We start from the raw sequence: 15,789 nt of genomic DNA on the forward strand, positions 1-15,789 counted from the left end.
GAGGTATTACTAAAGAAATCTCTACTGAAACCCTATAGGAATATACGGGAAAACTTGTAATTAAAATTAATTAGAAGGCAAAGAATGTTGGTAGTTGACGAATTGAGAGATGAATTTGTGAAAAAATTGCGTTAGGAATACAACCCACAACTCCGTATTCGTTAGACCGCAGTATGGCCATTTCTTCGAGAGTTCCTTCGGCATGGTTGTGTCATGGGACTTGTGAACCCCTGGCGAACAGATAACAAAACAAACATGCAAAAGGCCATACGCCTCAAAAATACATCATAACCGAAAATGCAACCCGATGCACTCTTAGCTGTTGGTGACAAATGCCACACATCGCGTAGTTGCTATTTCAAATGTTCACCCCGCGGGTGGTGCCCGAGCGCACCCATATGCGAAGGGTTTCAAATTGCACAAGAGGCCAATAGGGTTCAATAAATTACAGACTTGCACATTTACTAAAATCCTCTCCAGACGTCTCGCTTACTCGTAGCTAGAACATACGTTAAGCACTTGTTGTAACAACCTATAAAAGAAGTGGCATTGAATAAACGAAACTCAATTCTTGACTGAGAACTCTCTCTGACAGTCTTTCGGTCCTGATTGGTAGGCTCTATCGAGTACCTACCATAATCAGGATACCGACTTGCCTTGATAAGAAAGCCTTCTCCAAAGTAACATGCGAACCTCGTACATGGCGACCGTGACAGTGTAACCGCTGCACCACTGGCCATAAGAGCCAAGCATTAAAAACAGTAAAGTGTAACGCGCGCGTCGTCGTTAATCGGTTTCGATGCTTATAATCGAGTGTTCGATTGTGCAAAAAGTTTAAGCGAAAATGGGACTGTTTAACTCGGAGCACGTAGAAAACAGTGGTGATCATCAGACACACATAATTAATCATTTAGAGAGTCATACAGATGCATTAGCAAAGAGTGATTTAAAATTGTGGATCGTGATCGCCCTCCTAGTAGCGCAGTGGCTACTAATTTTATACAAACATCATAAAAAACAATCGCGCCAACAGGCGATTAAGGCAGCACGTAGCATCGCTGCCCTACAAGATACGTGATACACGACTGTGAAGAAAACGCGCCTGTTTAAGTGTAGAATATGACTTGTGCGAAAAATAAACAGACCCTTCTGCGTTTAAAGTAGTGGGAGAATTTTCTCCAAGTCGACAGTTATGTTATGGCTGGAAAAGAAGAATTACAGAACACACTAAAACGGTTGAACAGAGCAAAGAACAATTCAATTCCTATTATAGTGGACACAAGAAGAAAAAGTGTCAAATTACTAATAAATTTGCTCGCGAAAAAGGAGATTATACTCATATTAAAGGAAACCCAAAACTCTAGCATAGTGAAAGTGGCAGAAAGCGTTCGCGAAATCGAAGTGCTATCAATCAACAGTACCGCCAAACAAGTATCGGAATGGGCCAACAAGCTACCACTCGGGAAGAACGGACATTTAATCCTCACGACGAGTAAAGGGCTCGTGTCACACCAAGATGAAAGGAAAATCGGTGGAATAATACTAGGATTCATCGCATAAGTGCAGAGGAAAGCCGAGAATCACCATAAGTAAGCAAAAAAAAAAAATGTAAGTCAAACTCAAATTATCTCTTTATCTCTTATAAGTTGAAACCATACATAAATTACACTTGCATACTATAATTCAACACAAATGAAAGAATTATATTTAAAATTAAAACAAATTTACGATATACGAAAATCAAAGACAAAAGTAAGATCTTCAAGGCGGATTCTCCACCAACAACTAAAAACAGCAAAATTCTTAACTTTGGAAATTATCGAGAGAAGCGAACTCGACAATTCCCAAGAAAATCAAATTATTTGTGAAAAAGCGAAACAAATATATGGAATTATAAAGCAACTGGTCCGACAAAAAGAAGAAGATTCGGAAATAATTTCTTTTAAGGGAATAGCAACAGCCATTATTTTTACAAGAAGATTAAAAGAAAGCGCCAAAATGGCATCAATTTTGGAAATAGCAAAAATAGTTCCACAATTGGTCCAAATATATAACGGCGACGGGGAAAAGTTAAATAGCGTTATTGCTTCACTTAAAGCGTGCAAAGCGCTAGTAACTGACGACAACCGTGCCGTCGCCACTCAAATTATTCTTTCCCGCCTAGAGGGAAAAGCTAGGTCTGCTGTGGGTGATAACCCCCGCGACATCGATTTCATTATCGAAAAGCTAACAGATAAGTGCAAATCTACTACTGCACCCGAAACCATAGTGGCTAAAATGAATGCCACAAAACAAACCAGCGAAGTTACCAGGTTCACTGAGCAAATCGAAAAGCTCACGATGGACCTGGAGCGTGCCTACATTAACGAAAAAGTGCCGGTTGACACGGCAGCACGCATGTCAGTAAAAGCAGGAATCAAAGCATTGTCAGCTGGAGTAAGAAACAACGAAACAAAATTACTCCTGAAAGCTGGCCAATTTAATACATTATCAGCGGCAGTGGAAAAAATTACGGAAAATGAATCCACAATTAATGGATCAAATAGTGTACTGCATTATCGTACACAAAATTTTGGAAATAACCAGTACCGCAACAATCGGTTCCCGAACAACAGTTACAGGAATCGAAGTACTGGAAATCATACAAATAATTTTAACCGAAATGATAGATACCCTCAGAGAGAGTATCGAAATCCAAATGCGAACTACCGAAGAAATAATTCAAATAATGTCCCTCGTTTTCCAAGAAACGAGCGAAGGGGGCCAGGCTCCCGTGTCTACGTAGCACAAGCGGGAAACCTGGCAGCCCCCCAACAAATAATAGTTGGGGGCCCACGACAAAATCAAACCGAAAACCAAAACCGCACGCAAGTGCAAAACCAAACGATTCATCATATACAGAGACCCCAATAAACGAGAGATGTTTTCAAGTCAACCCCACTTGCAGTAATTTCGTTTACCTAAAATTAAAATTTTCGTCATCTGAATCTTCTATGCTAATTGATTCTGGAGCCGAAATTTCTATTTTTAAGGTAAACACAATTAACTCTAACCAAAAAATTAATTCAACACAGAAATGTAGAATTACGGGTATAAATGACTTGCATACAGAAACAATTGGAACGTCAACAACCGAAATTTTTCTCCCAACAGGAACAACAATAGCACACACATTTCAAATTGTTGAACCAAATTTTCCTATACCAACCGACGGAATTCTCGGTAGGGACTTTCTTACAAAATTTCATTGTTCAATAAACTATGATACATGGATTTTATCAGTGGCAAACAATGGTGAAACCACGGAAATTCCAATTGAAGACAATCTAAACGGAGATTTCATCATACCACCAGGCTTGTTATTTGCTCCCACAATGTGCCTCAAATGTACGTTTTTGCTCTCTTTATCTTTGTGTGTTCCTACCGAAGTCGTTTGTGTGGGAGCGATGCACAAAGAGAAAACGGGAGCGAGACAAAGAGAAACGTCGAGCCACTAGAATCAACACAAAGTGTTACTTTTTTGTGCCTCATTTTTGAGGAACCCGGTAAATTGGTCGACGATTTCTAATGCGTTATTCACAGTATGAGCTCGCCGATCGGGTGGTGTGTCATAATTGCACACACAAATACTTGTGAACTTGTTAACAAACGATTTATTATCATAAACAGATTTATGTTTACTCCCGGCATGCACAAAGTGCCTCAATTTTGAGGAAACGCTCTTTTTTGTGCAACCAATCCACACGTTTTTCGGAGTCACAAGCTACAAGCAGGAAGATGAAACAAAACGAGAGAAAACGCTCCAGCTTTGAATGCGGGAGCGCGGAGCAGATTTTTTGTTCTCTCGTTTTGCTCTGAGGAGGATTCCATGCCTGACCACCCAGATGTGAAATCTTTAAAACTATTTTTGCAGAAGAAATTGATAATGACTATGTCCTATTGTCACGAGAGATTAAATCCGGAGTTTATTGCGCAAACGCAGTAGTAAATTCTCCAAATCATGTCGTAAAATTAATAAACACCAACAATGATCCCGTACGCATTATCAAAAATTTCGAAAGACGTTATGTCCCACTTAACGATTACAATATTCTAAACTACAATCAAGTTGATAAAAACAAAAGGAACGAAAAACTCATTAATGAATTAAATTTAAAAAACATTCCAGAGATGCATAAACAAAAAGTCATAAATCTGTGCTCAAAATTTAACGACATATTTGCTCTGGAAGGAGACACGTTGTCGAGTAACAATTTTTACAAGCAAAAAATTAATATATCTGACAACGCACCAGTATATATTAAAAATTACCGCTCTCCAGAAATTCATCGACAAGAAATAAATAGGCAAGTGGACAAATTATTACACGACACGATAATACAACCTTCGGTCTCTCCATATAACTCGCCGATTCTACTGGTTCCAAAGAAATCCTCGACAGACACAAAGAAATGGCGTCTAGTCGTAGATTTCAGGCAACTTAACAAAAAAATAATCGCCGATAAATTTCCTCTGCCTAGGATAGACGATATCCTCGATCAACTAGGTAGAGCAAAATATTTTACCACACTAGATTTGATGTCTGGTTTTCATCAAGTTGAACTAGATGAAAATTCAAAACAATATACAGCCTTTTCAACTTCTTCAGGTCATTTCGAATTCAACAGATTACCATTCGGTCTTAATATTTCCCCGAATAGTTTTCAGAGAATGATGACTATTGCCCTCAGTGGATTGCCTCCAGAGAGTGCATTCCTATATATTGATGATGTAATTGTAATAGGATGCTCAGTTAATCATCACTTAGCTAATCTCGAAAAAGTTTTCGAAAGATTACGACAATTTAACTTGAAACTGAATCCTGAAAAATGCAACTTTTTCTGTGCAGATGTTACCTACCTAGGACATCACATTTCTAAACAGGGAATTCAACCCGATAAAAGTAAATATGATTCTATCCAAAATTACCCAGAGCCAAAAACCGCAGACGAAGTAAGAAGATTCGTAGCGTTTTGTAACTATTACAGACGCTTCATCCCTTACTTTGCTGACTTAGCAGCTCCTTTAAACGCATTATTGCGGAAAAATGCTAAATTCAATTGGTGTGAAAAATGTAAACACTCCTTTGAAATACTAAAACAAAAACTTCTATCTCCTCAAATACTGAAATTCCCAGATTTCACTAAAGAGTTCATCCTCAGTAGCGACGCATCCAAAGTAGCATGCGGCGCTGTATTATCACAAAGGCATGGTGACATTGACTTACCAGTCGCATACGCCAGCCGAACATTTACTAAAGGGGAGAGTAATAAATCGACAATAGAACAGGAATTAACTGCTATTCACTGGTCCATTTTGCATTTTACACCATACCTCTATGGCAGGAAATTTGTGGTCAGAACCGACCATCGTCCATTAGTTTATTTATTTTCATTGAAGAACCCTTCTTCAAAACTTACCCGAATGAGGATCGATTTAGAAGAATTCAATTTCGATGTTGAATACGTGAAAGGAAAAGAAAATGTCGGGCCTGACGCATTATCACGTATCAGTATTGATTCCGAAGGACTCAAAAATCTACAAATACTACCCGTACAAACGAGATCCATGACCAAAACATATCAAGAAATCCCAAGTAGAACTCATACTGCTAGTGAGATTGATCACCTCATGGCGTACGATTCTATAAACAACATTGATGCATTTAATTTGCCAAAACTCATTTTTACAACCCAAGATAATGACCTATACGCAACAATTTATTCCAAAAATGTGAAAAAGGTTTTCGCTCAAGCGCAATTTCCTTATGCATTACGTCAAACGAATATAAAAAGGTACCTAAACATTATAAACGATATGGCCAAAAAACTTAAAATATCAAAGTTAGCAATTGCAAAATCGGATATGTTATTCATGACGATTACACCCGAAGCATTTAAAAGCTTGTGTAACGAAAAATTGAGGAACGTCCAATTGATATTATATACTCCTGCGCAAATTATTAAAGATGAAAATGAAATTCAACAAATCATCGAAGAAAACCACGTGACACCCTTAGGAGGACATGTAGGTATAAACAAACTAACTCAACGATTGAGAAGAAATTACTATTGGATCAATATGAAATCCATCATCGCAAAATACGTAAAATCATGTCTTTTCTGTAAGCAGAACAAGCACAAGATCAAAACCAATGAGTCATTTACTCACACTACGACACCCGATCGAACCTTTCAAATAATCTCTATGGACACAGTCGGTCCATTTACGAGAACTAATAAAGGAAATCGGTATGCATTGACCATACAATGCGACTTATCTAAATTTGTCATAGTTACTCCCATAGTTGATAAGCAAGCGGAAACTTTAGCAAAAGCATTCGTTGAAAATCTAATTTTAAAGTATGGGTGCCCGTCTGCTATTAAAACAGACATGGGGACTGAATACCGGAACGCAGTATTTCAACATATGTGCGAGATGCTACAGATAAATCAAAACTTTTCTACCGCTTATCACCCCGAAACAATAGGAAGTTTAGAGCGTAACCATAAATGCCTAAACGAATATTTGAGACATTTTATAAACGAACAACACGACGACTGGGATTCCTGGTTGCCGTATTATACACTTTTCTACAATACCACACCCCATACAGAACATCAATACACACCATTCGAACTAGTATATGGAAGAAACTTTCAATTCCCAAACAAACTTACCAATAATATCGAGCCAGTATACAATACCGATTCATACGTAACAGAAATGAAATACAGAATCCAAACAGCATGTGCAAAAGCAAAATCTTTATTAAACAAATCAAAATTAAAACGAATAGAAAACCAATCACGAACATCAAACCCAATAGATACTAAAGTAGGTGATACAGTGTGGCTAAGAATTGAAAATCGTAGGAAACTGGACCCGGTATACTCAGGTCCATTTACTGTCATCAAAATACAACACCCAAATGTAACAATTAAACATCAAATAACGGAAGAACAACAAATTGTACATAAAAACAGAATTGTAATGTAACCATTTAAAACCAACGATACATTTTTAACAACCTATTTTTAAGCGTCCGAGCCTAATCTCTAAAAAAAATAGTAAAAGAGAAAAAAATAAGTGAAAAAAGAGATAGGTCAAAAGTCTAACCTCTGGTTGAGACGTGAGAAATTCGGCATTAAATAATAAGAAGTGTTAGTTCTAAGAAGTTGTTATTTTAAGAAATACTAAATATAAGAGACACAAAAATTGTAATACAGAGACACCTGGAGATTTAATAGATACTACAGAATAATTTCATTCCATTTCTTTTCAATTCACTCCATTAAATTATTCTTCCAAAAGAGGGTAGGTGTCATGGGACTTGTGAACCCCTGGCGAACAGATAACAAAACAAACATGCAAAAGGCCATACGCCTCAAAAATACATCATAACCGAAAATGCAACCCGATGCACTCTTAGCTGTTGGTGACAAATGCCACACATCGCGTAGTTGCTATTTCAAATGTTCACCCCGCGGGTGGTGCCCGAGCGCACCCATATGCGAAGGGTTTCAAATTGCACAAGAGGCCAATAGGGTTCAATAAATTACAGACTTGCACATTTACTAAAATCCTCTCCAGACGTCTCGCTTACTCGTAGCTAGAACATACGTTAAGCACTTGTTGTAACAACCTATAAAAGAAGTGGCATTGAATAAACGAAACTCAATTCTTGACTGAGAACTCTCTCTGACAGTCTTTCGGTCCTGATTGATAGGCTCTATCGAGTACCTACCATAATCAGGATACCGACTTGCCTTGATAAGAAAGCCTTCTCCAAAGTAACATGCGAACCTCGTACAGTTGTTTTTTTTGTTTTGAAAATTTCTGCGGTAGTTTCACTGAAATTAAATCTTTTTTTTCTTAGGATTTTTTTTCTATTCCAATGGCTCTAAATATTTCTGCAATTTCTTTTTCAGTTATGCAAATTTCGCATGCAATTTTATCGTTATCACTTTTGTATTTTTAATGATTTAATTCAAGATTTAATTGTATTTATATTGATTGCTTTCGATTTTTTTAAATTTTTATTTACGTGTATTTTAACGTTTGCTATTTCTACACTACATCCGAAAATTGCTGAACTGGAAATTCGGGTATTCCCAACTGGACTTGCTCAAAGAAAATCTTTTGAAATTCACGAAAAAATTTCTGACAGATTCCCAAAGAAATTGCCGGAAAAAAATCCTTCAAAAATATCTTAAAACTTTCAAAGTAGTTACCAAAAGATTTATATAAGAATTACCAGAGGAATTCCTGAAAAAAATATTAAGGCTTTTTTAAGAAATTGCCCAAATCCAATCTCAAAATAAATTGCTGAAACATATTCTATAAGAATTTCCACAAACATTCACAAACAAAAAATCGAAGGAATTCTCAGAGAATTTTCCGAAATCATCAAAGGAATTTCTGAAAAAAAAATAGTAAGAATTCCTGAAAAGAATTGCCGTAGAGTCCCCGCTACAAGGATTTTCTTTTTTCAAATAAATTTCCGAAGGAAATCTCGAAGAAACTTGCTGTATTAATTTCCAAAGGAATTACCGAAGTAGTTCTCAAAGTAAAAAATCGAAGTTTGCAAAATTTCCCAAGGCATTGCTGATGATATTTCCAAATCAATTTTCAATGCATGTAACATCGGAGCTGCCGAAGGTGTGCTGCAGGAATTCCGCACATAGTTATTGAAGAAATCTAGAAGAAATTGTCAAAAGAATTTTCAATAAAATTATAGAAGCGATTTATAAAAGAGTTTCCGAAGGAGTTTTTGAAAGAGTTGGCGAAGGAATACCGGATAACATACGTTGATAATGAAAGTCCAAAAAATCGACAAAAATACAAAAAAGTAGAATGACTGAAAAATGAAAAAAAAAAATGTGAGTAAGCTCCCAGAATCATTGTCGAATGAATTACTAAAGGCTTCACTAAAATAATGCCCAAAAGAATTTCCTGAAGAGTAATTGGAGCATTGGATAAAGTAAATATCAATAGAATTGCTAACATTAATAAAACAATGCTTGAAAGGGGATCCAAAGGATTTACTGAAAAAAATTGCAAAAGAATTGAGATAAATTGCAAAACAATTTCCAAATAAATTGCCGGGAATATTCCCTGAGCAATTACCGAAAGAATGTTTTGCCGAAAACACAAATTTCTTGTTTTATACGTACAAACCAGACTCGATACAGTGTTGGTTTTACGTAAGTCAAAATTTGCGGGCTTATTTTTCCCGCGACGCAGTCTATCATTATACTAAAAAATTGAGGTGGATCGGTATTTCCCTTTACAAAAAAAGCAAAACGACCTGAAAACCGATAAAACTGGCACCTCCTAGGCACCCTCTAGGAAAAAATCCTAGATACGCCAATGGGTAGTTCATGTGAAGTTTCGCTTTGGGATGTTCTTTGTGTTCCGGATTTGGCCATAAACTTACTATCGGTAAGCCAGATATGCAAGAAGGGCCACAAATTAGTCTTCACAAGCAATGCACGCAAGGTGTTCAACATTCAGACGGATGAGTTGGTTGCAGTGGGATCTGAAGGAAATGGACTTTACAAGCTGGATTTGGTTAGTCCGGCAACGGCGTGTGCGACAAAAAACAGAGAAGCGGTGCAGTTATGGCACAGGCTGCTTGGTCACATGAATTTCAGCGCAACATGAAGCGTTTACGAATCATGGTGACCGGCGTGGACTACACCAATGAAAATCCTTCGAGTAATTCGTGCGTTCCGTGTATTGAAGGCAAACATCTACGTCTACCTTTAAATCGAAAGGGAGAAGAGCGACAGCGACTATCTTTGCGGCCCTATGGAAACGATATCGATTGGAGGAAGCAAATACTTTCTTACGTTCATTGATGATGCCAGCAGGAAGACCTTTGTTTATTTTTTTGAAGTCGAAGAAAGAAGTTCTGCCTGCCTTTCAAGATTTCAAAGCTTTCGTTGAGACACAAACCGCTAAGAAACTGAAGTGATTAAGAACCGACAATGGAAAGGAGTACGTAAGAACAAATCTAGAGCGCTACGTCCGGGAAAGTGGTACTGCCCACGAGACAACGGTACAATCCAGAACAAAATGGTTTAGCAGAAAAGGATGAACTGATGGATAAAGCTCGATTCAAAGTAAATCTGGACGCACGGTTCAATACACCACCGCGCCCCTGGTGGTAGGAACAAAAAACTTTTGACAGCATATGTTTACGTTTCATTGACGAAGAAATTGGTGAAAAGTTTTCCTCGATTGATCGACGCATCTCGAAATTACGGATCATGGAACTCGAGAAAAGAAAATTGATTGTGCACAAACACCTAGAGAATCCTTCGTGGTCTGCCTCAAAAATAGCGAAAGTGTTAAAGTTCCCAAAATCAACGGTGTTGTCGTGAATCCATATTCCAATCGCTTCAAAACGGTTGCTGAAACGGAGCGCCACACGAACACGTCCGTTCGTTCCTAAATCCGTCAAAAGAAGAAAGAGAAAAGCCAAACCCGAGAACGTCTGAAGCTTGGCTTGCTTCGTTCGTTTCCTCTTATTCTGCGCATCTGTCATTAGTTATGTCGACATATTCGTTATGTCGACTATCAGTTCTGGCAAATGCACTGAAATAAATTTACAACGTAGAACTGAATAATTTTCTCGTTCATTTTCCCAACACATTTTAATTTGCTACTTTTTTATACGCTACATACACTACATTCTTCCCCTCCTCTACTCTTCTTGATAAATTACGTTAGAACAAATATTTATTTCAACTTAGGTAATCTATTAAATGTATGCATAGTTTTGTATCCTATAAACTACACATTTGTTTATTTATTTATATTTTTCATTCCGTCCGAGATCTAATCTAAAGCAATTTTAATCCATATAACATTCAATTTGATATTCCATATGAATAAATTTGAGAATCATTTCAAGTTTACTCAAAATCCAAATTCAATCAGAATTGATGAAAAAAAACAATCTGAATTGAATCGAAATGTAGTCCAAACATAATCTAAACCATATTCAAACCTAATTTAAATTCAATAAAAATCCAATCTTACGCTAATTCATGACAGCAAATCGACTGTTCAAATTGTTACGTTTCTCCTCTTGGTTCTTCCAAAATTTCTATATATTATGTATCCAAGTATAATCCAATACAAACACAAACTCTATCCAATCTAAGCTTAACCCAACTGAAATCTAATCAAAATCCATTCCAATTTCAATATCTATCTAACAATCTAATTTCAATTCAACTGCAATCCATTTCAATCGAAATCAAATCTCAATTTAAAGCAAATCTAATCTGAACCCAAACCAAATCCAATCCCTATAGTATCCAGGTATAAGCTGATTTTAATGCAGTTCAATCCAATTAAAATCAAATCACAGTTTAATCCATCCAATCAAAATCATAACCAATTCCAAACCGAATCCAACTTAATCTGATCAAAGTCCAATCTAATTCCAATACAAACTAAATCCAATCTCCTCAAAATCAAATCTCTTTGATCCCTGATTTAATCCAAAACCAATTTGAATCGAAACCATTTCCAATCCATATCCAATCTAATTCCAATTCATATACTATCCTTGATACTATCCAAGTATAATCGAATATTATTCCAAATAAAATTTACGTCCAAATCAACTTAATTTATTCCAAATTCATTATCAATGCACTCATACTCCACCAATTTCAAACCATATCCAATGCAATTATTATCCATGTTCTATCCAAATGTACTCCAATTCCAATCCAAACAAAATCAAATCCCAAACCACAGAGAACAGACGAACATGCTCGAACAAAATTGCTTGAAAATCTTGTGTAAAGAAAAAACAAGCTCAGTAGCGACATCGACGGTGACTTTCCCACTCAAAAACTTGTTTCGACACCATGATGGCGCTTTCTAAAGAAATATTTCACTAGCGCACCTTTAAATTTTCCTACCCAGATTTTAAGCTGTATTTACTTAAATAACAAGATGTTTATGATTATTTCACTAATCCAGCAACAAAATTTGAGGAACCCATTGATAATTAGTTTCATTATTATCAATAAGAAACAAGTTGAACAAGAATTCAATTTTTGTTTTCCAAGTTAAACCACCACCTTCTCTTGGTGGAACTATACTAGGGTGCACACTTGGTGATACTAGCGCCAAAGGGTAAAACAACGGCAAATTTGTACCCCGATTCGAAATTTGACAGCGCCGCGTAATGGCCACATTCCCAGTTATTTCAAAACAACCGTTGCAATGCTTTACACAACTGCACTACATGAGCTTGGACGTCTGTTCTCTGTGCCCAAACCTAGATCAATATCCATCCGTATCCAATCCAATTCCTATTCTACCCTAATCTAAATCGAACTCAAAACCTTCTAAAATCCAATCCATATATAACCCAATTCAAATTCAATCCATACCATTCGGAATCAAATTAAATTCAAATATAATTTAGATCCTAATCAGTTCTAATCCAAATGTTATTCAAATAAAATCCAATTCCAATCCAAAGTAAATCCAATCAGAATCAAATCCCAATTTATTCAAAGTTTAATGTAAATCCAATCAAATCCAAATTTATCCAAATATGTATCCAATTCAGATTCAATCACATTTCAATCCAAACCCATATCAATTCCAACTCCAAGTCAAATCAAAATCTACTCCTATTTCAAAACACCCATTCCAATCCACTAAAAATCAAATATCTGTTTGATATAATTCCAATCTATATCACAACAAACTTAAATCCAAGATATGAATATACACTGTACAAATTTAATCCAATTGAAATCCATATTTACTCAAATCAAAATTAAGCAAACTCCAATCTAAATTGAATCAAAAATAATACAAAATTTCATTCGAATTCAATCAAAATCTAATAAAATTCCATTCCATATATTATCCAAATCCAATAACAATCTACACGCTGTCAGAATTCAATCTAACTCCAATCTAGATGCAATTAAAATCCAATCTTATTCCAATCCATATCTTACGCAAGTTCAATCCAAATCTAATTCAAATTTCTTTGAAATGCATTCCAAATTCAAACCAACCCACATCCAATCCAATCGATGTTTGTTCTTTCTCGCGGTGTCCTCTCGCACCGACGAAAACGTAGCCGATTTTATTGCAAGTTCAATCCAATTAAAATCAAATCACAGTTTAATCCATCCAATAAAAATCAAAACCAATTCCAAACCGAATCCAACTTAATCTGATCAAAGTCCAATCTAATTCCAATACAAACTAAATCCAATCTCCTCAAAATCAAATCTCTTTAATCCCTGATTTAATCCAAAACCAATTTGAATCGAAACCATTTCCAATCCATATCCAATCTAATTCCAATTCATATACTATCCTTGATACTATCCAAGTATAATCGAATATTATTCCAAATAAAATTTACGTCCAAATCAACTTAATTTATTCCAAATCCAATATCAATGCACTCATACTCCACCAATTTCAAACCATATCCAATGCAATTATTATCTATGTTCTATCCCAATGTACTCCAATTCCAATCCAAACAAAATCAAATCCCAAACCTAGATCAATATCCATCCGTATCCAATCCAATTCCTATTCTACCCTAATCTAAATCGAACTCAAAACCTTCTAAAATCCAATCCATATATAACCCAATTCAAATTCAATCCATACCATTCGGAATCAAATTTAATTCAAATATAATTTAGATCCTAATCAGTTCTAATCCAAGTGTTATCCAAATAAAATCCAATTTCAATCCAAAGTAAATCCAGACAGAATCAAATCCCAATTTATTCAAAGTTTAATGTAAATCCAATCAAATTTATTCAAATATGTATCCAATTCAGATTCAATCACATTTCAATCCAAACCCATATCAATTCCAACTCCAAGTCAAATCAAAATCTACTCCTATTTCAATACATTCATTCCAATCCACTAAAAATCAAATATCTGTTTGATATAATTCCAATCTATATCACAACAAACTCAAATCCAAGATATGAATATACACTGTACAAATTTAATCCAATTGAAATCCATATTTACTCAAATCAAAATTAAGCAAACTCCAATCTAAATTGAATCAAAAATAAATCAAAATTTCATTCGAATTCAATCAAAATCCAATAAAATTCCATTCCATATATTATCCGAATCCAATAACAATCTACGCGCTGTCAAAATTCAATCCAACTCCAATCTAGATGCAATTAAAATCCAATCTTATTCCAATCCATATCTTACGCAAGTTTAATCCAAATCTAATTCAAATTTCTTTGAAATGCATTTCAAATTCAAACCAACCCACATCCAATCCAATCGATGTTTGTTCTTTCTCGCGGTGTCCTCTCGCACCGACGAAAACGTTAATTTTTTTTTTCTAGGCATTCACTCGCACCTACGAAATAGTCACATTTTGCGCGGCGTCTTCTCGCACCGGCGAAAACTTTTTTTTTTCTGATGGGCGTCCTCTAGCACCCGCGAAACAAGCACATTTTGTGCGGTGGCCTCTCGCACCGGCGTCAATATTTTATCTATTTTTTTTTTTTTTTGCTAGGCGTCCTCTCGCACCTGCACAACAATCTCATTTTACGCGGTGTCCTCTCGCACCGGCGAAAACATTTTTTTTCTCTGCTGGGCGTCCTCTCGCACCCGCGAAAAAAGCACATTTTGCGTAGCGTCGTCTCGCACCGGCTAGCTCATTTTTTTTCTTCGATCTCTCGCACCGTTGAACACATTTTTGATCTGCACGCCATGTCACACTGGCAGAAACACAAACTTTTCCGCCACTCAACTTATATTCTTCACAAATCCAATATTTTTAAAATACTTACAATTCTACCGGCTGCGCCATTGTCGTGAATCCATATTCCAATCGCTTCAAAACGGTTGCTGAAACGGAGCGCCACACGAACACGTCCGTTCGTTCCTAAATCCGTCAAAAGAAGAAAGAGAAAAGCCAAACCCGAGAACGTCTGAAGCTTGGCTTGCTTCGTTCGTTTCCTCTTATTCTGCGCATCTGTCATTAGTTATGTCGACATATTCGTTATGTCGACTATCAGTTCTGGCAAATGCACTGAAATAAATTTACAACGTAGAACTGAATAATTTTCTCGTTCATTTTCCCAACACATTTTAATTTGCTACTTTTTTATACGCTACATACACTACAGGTGTGTCTTGTGATCAAACGTTACAAGGATAATCTGAGTGTGGATAGAGCACAGCGCATCTATCATAAAAGTGGCACTAGGGACAAAGAGCTGAGGAGGAAGGTGTTGAGGTGCGTGAAAGGCAACCCAGGTATCTCCATACGTGATTTGGCAAAGAAATGCAATTCCAACTTTACCACCGTGCGTAACATCCTTTCAAGAGAAGGATATAAGTCTTTTTGTGCCAGTAAACATCCGAATCGCTCCCTGAAACAAAATTTAGTGTTATTCCAAAAGCTAGACTTTACATATACTGGCGTGAGTGAGAAATGGACAAATTGAGGTGAAATTTGCGAAAAAGTTACTCGTCCTCTCGGTGAGACTCGAACTCACGACTCCTACTCGTGAGTTCGAGTCTCACCGAGAGGACGAGTAACTTTTTCGCAAATTTCACCTCAATTTGTCCATTTCTCACTCACGCCAGTATATGTAAAGTCTAGCTTTTGGAATAAAGTTAAAACTTCCATCCGGCTGGTTAAGCCGCAAAAATCGATAATTAATTAATTTAATTAAAATTTAGTGGCCAAAA

This window comes from Aedes albopictus, chromosome 1 (assembly GCF_035046485.1).
Source record: "Aedes albopictus strain Foshan chromosome 1, AalbF5, whole genome shotgun sequence".
In the NCBI taxonomy this organism is placed as follows: domain Eukaryota; kingdom Metazoa; phylum Arthropoda; class Insecta; order Diptera; family Culicidae; genus Aedes; species Aedes albopictus.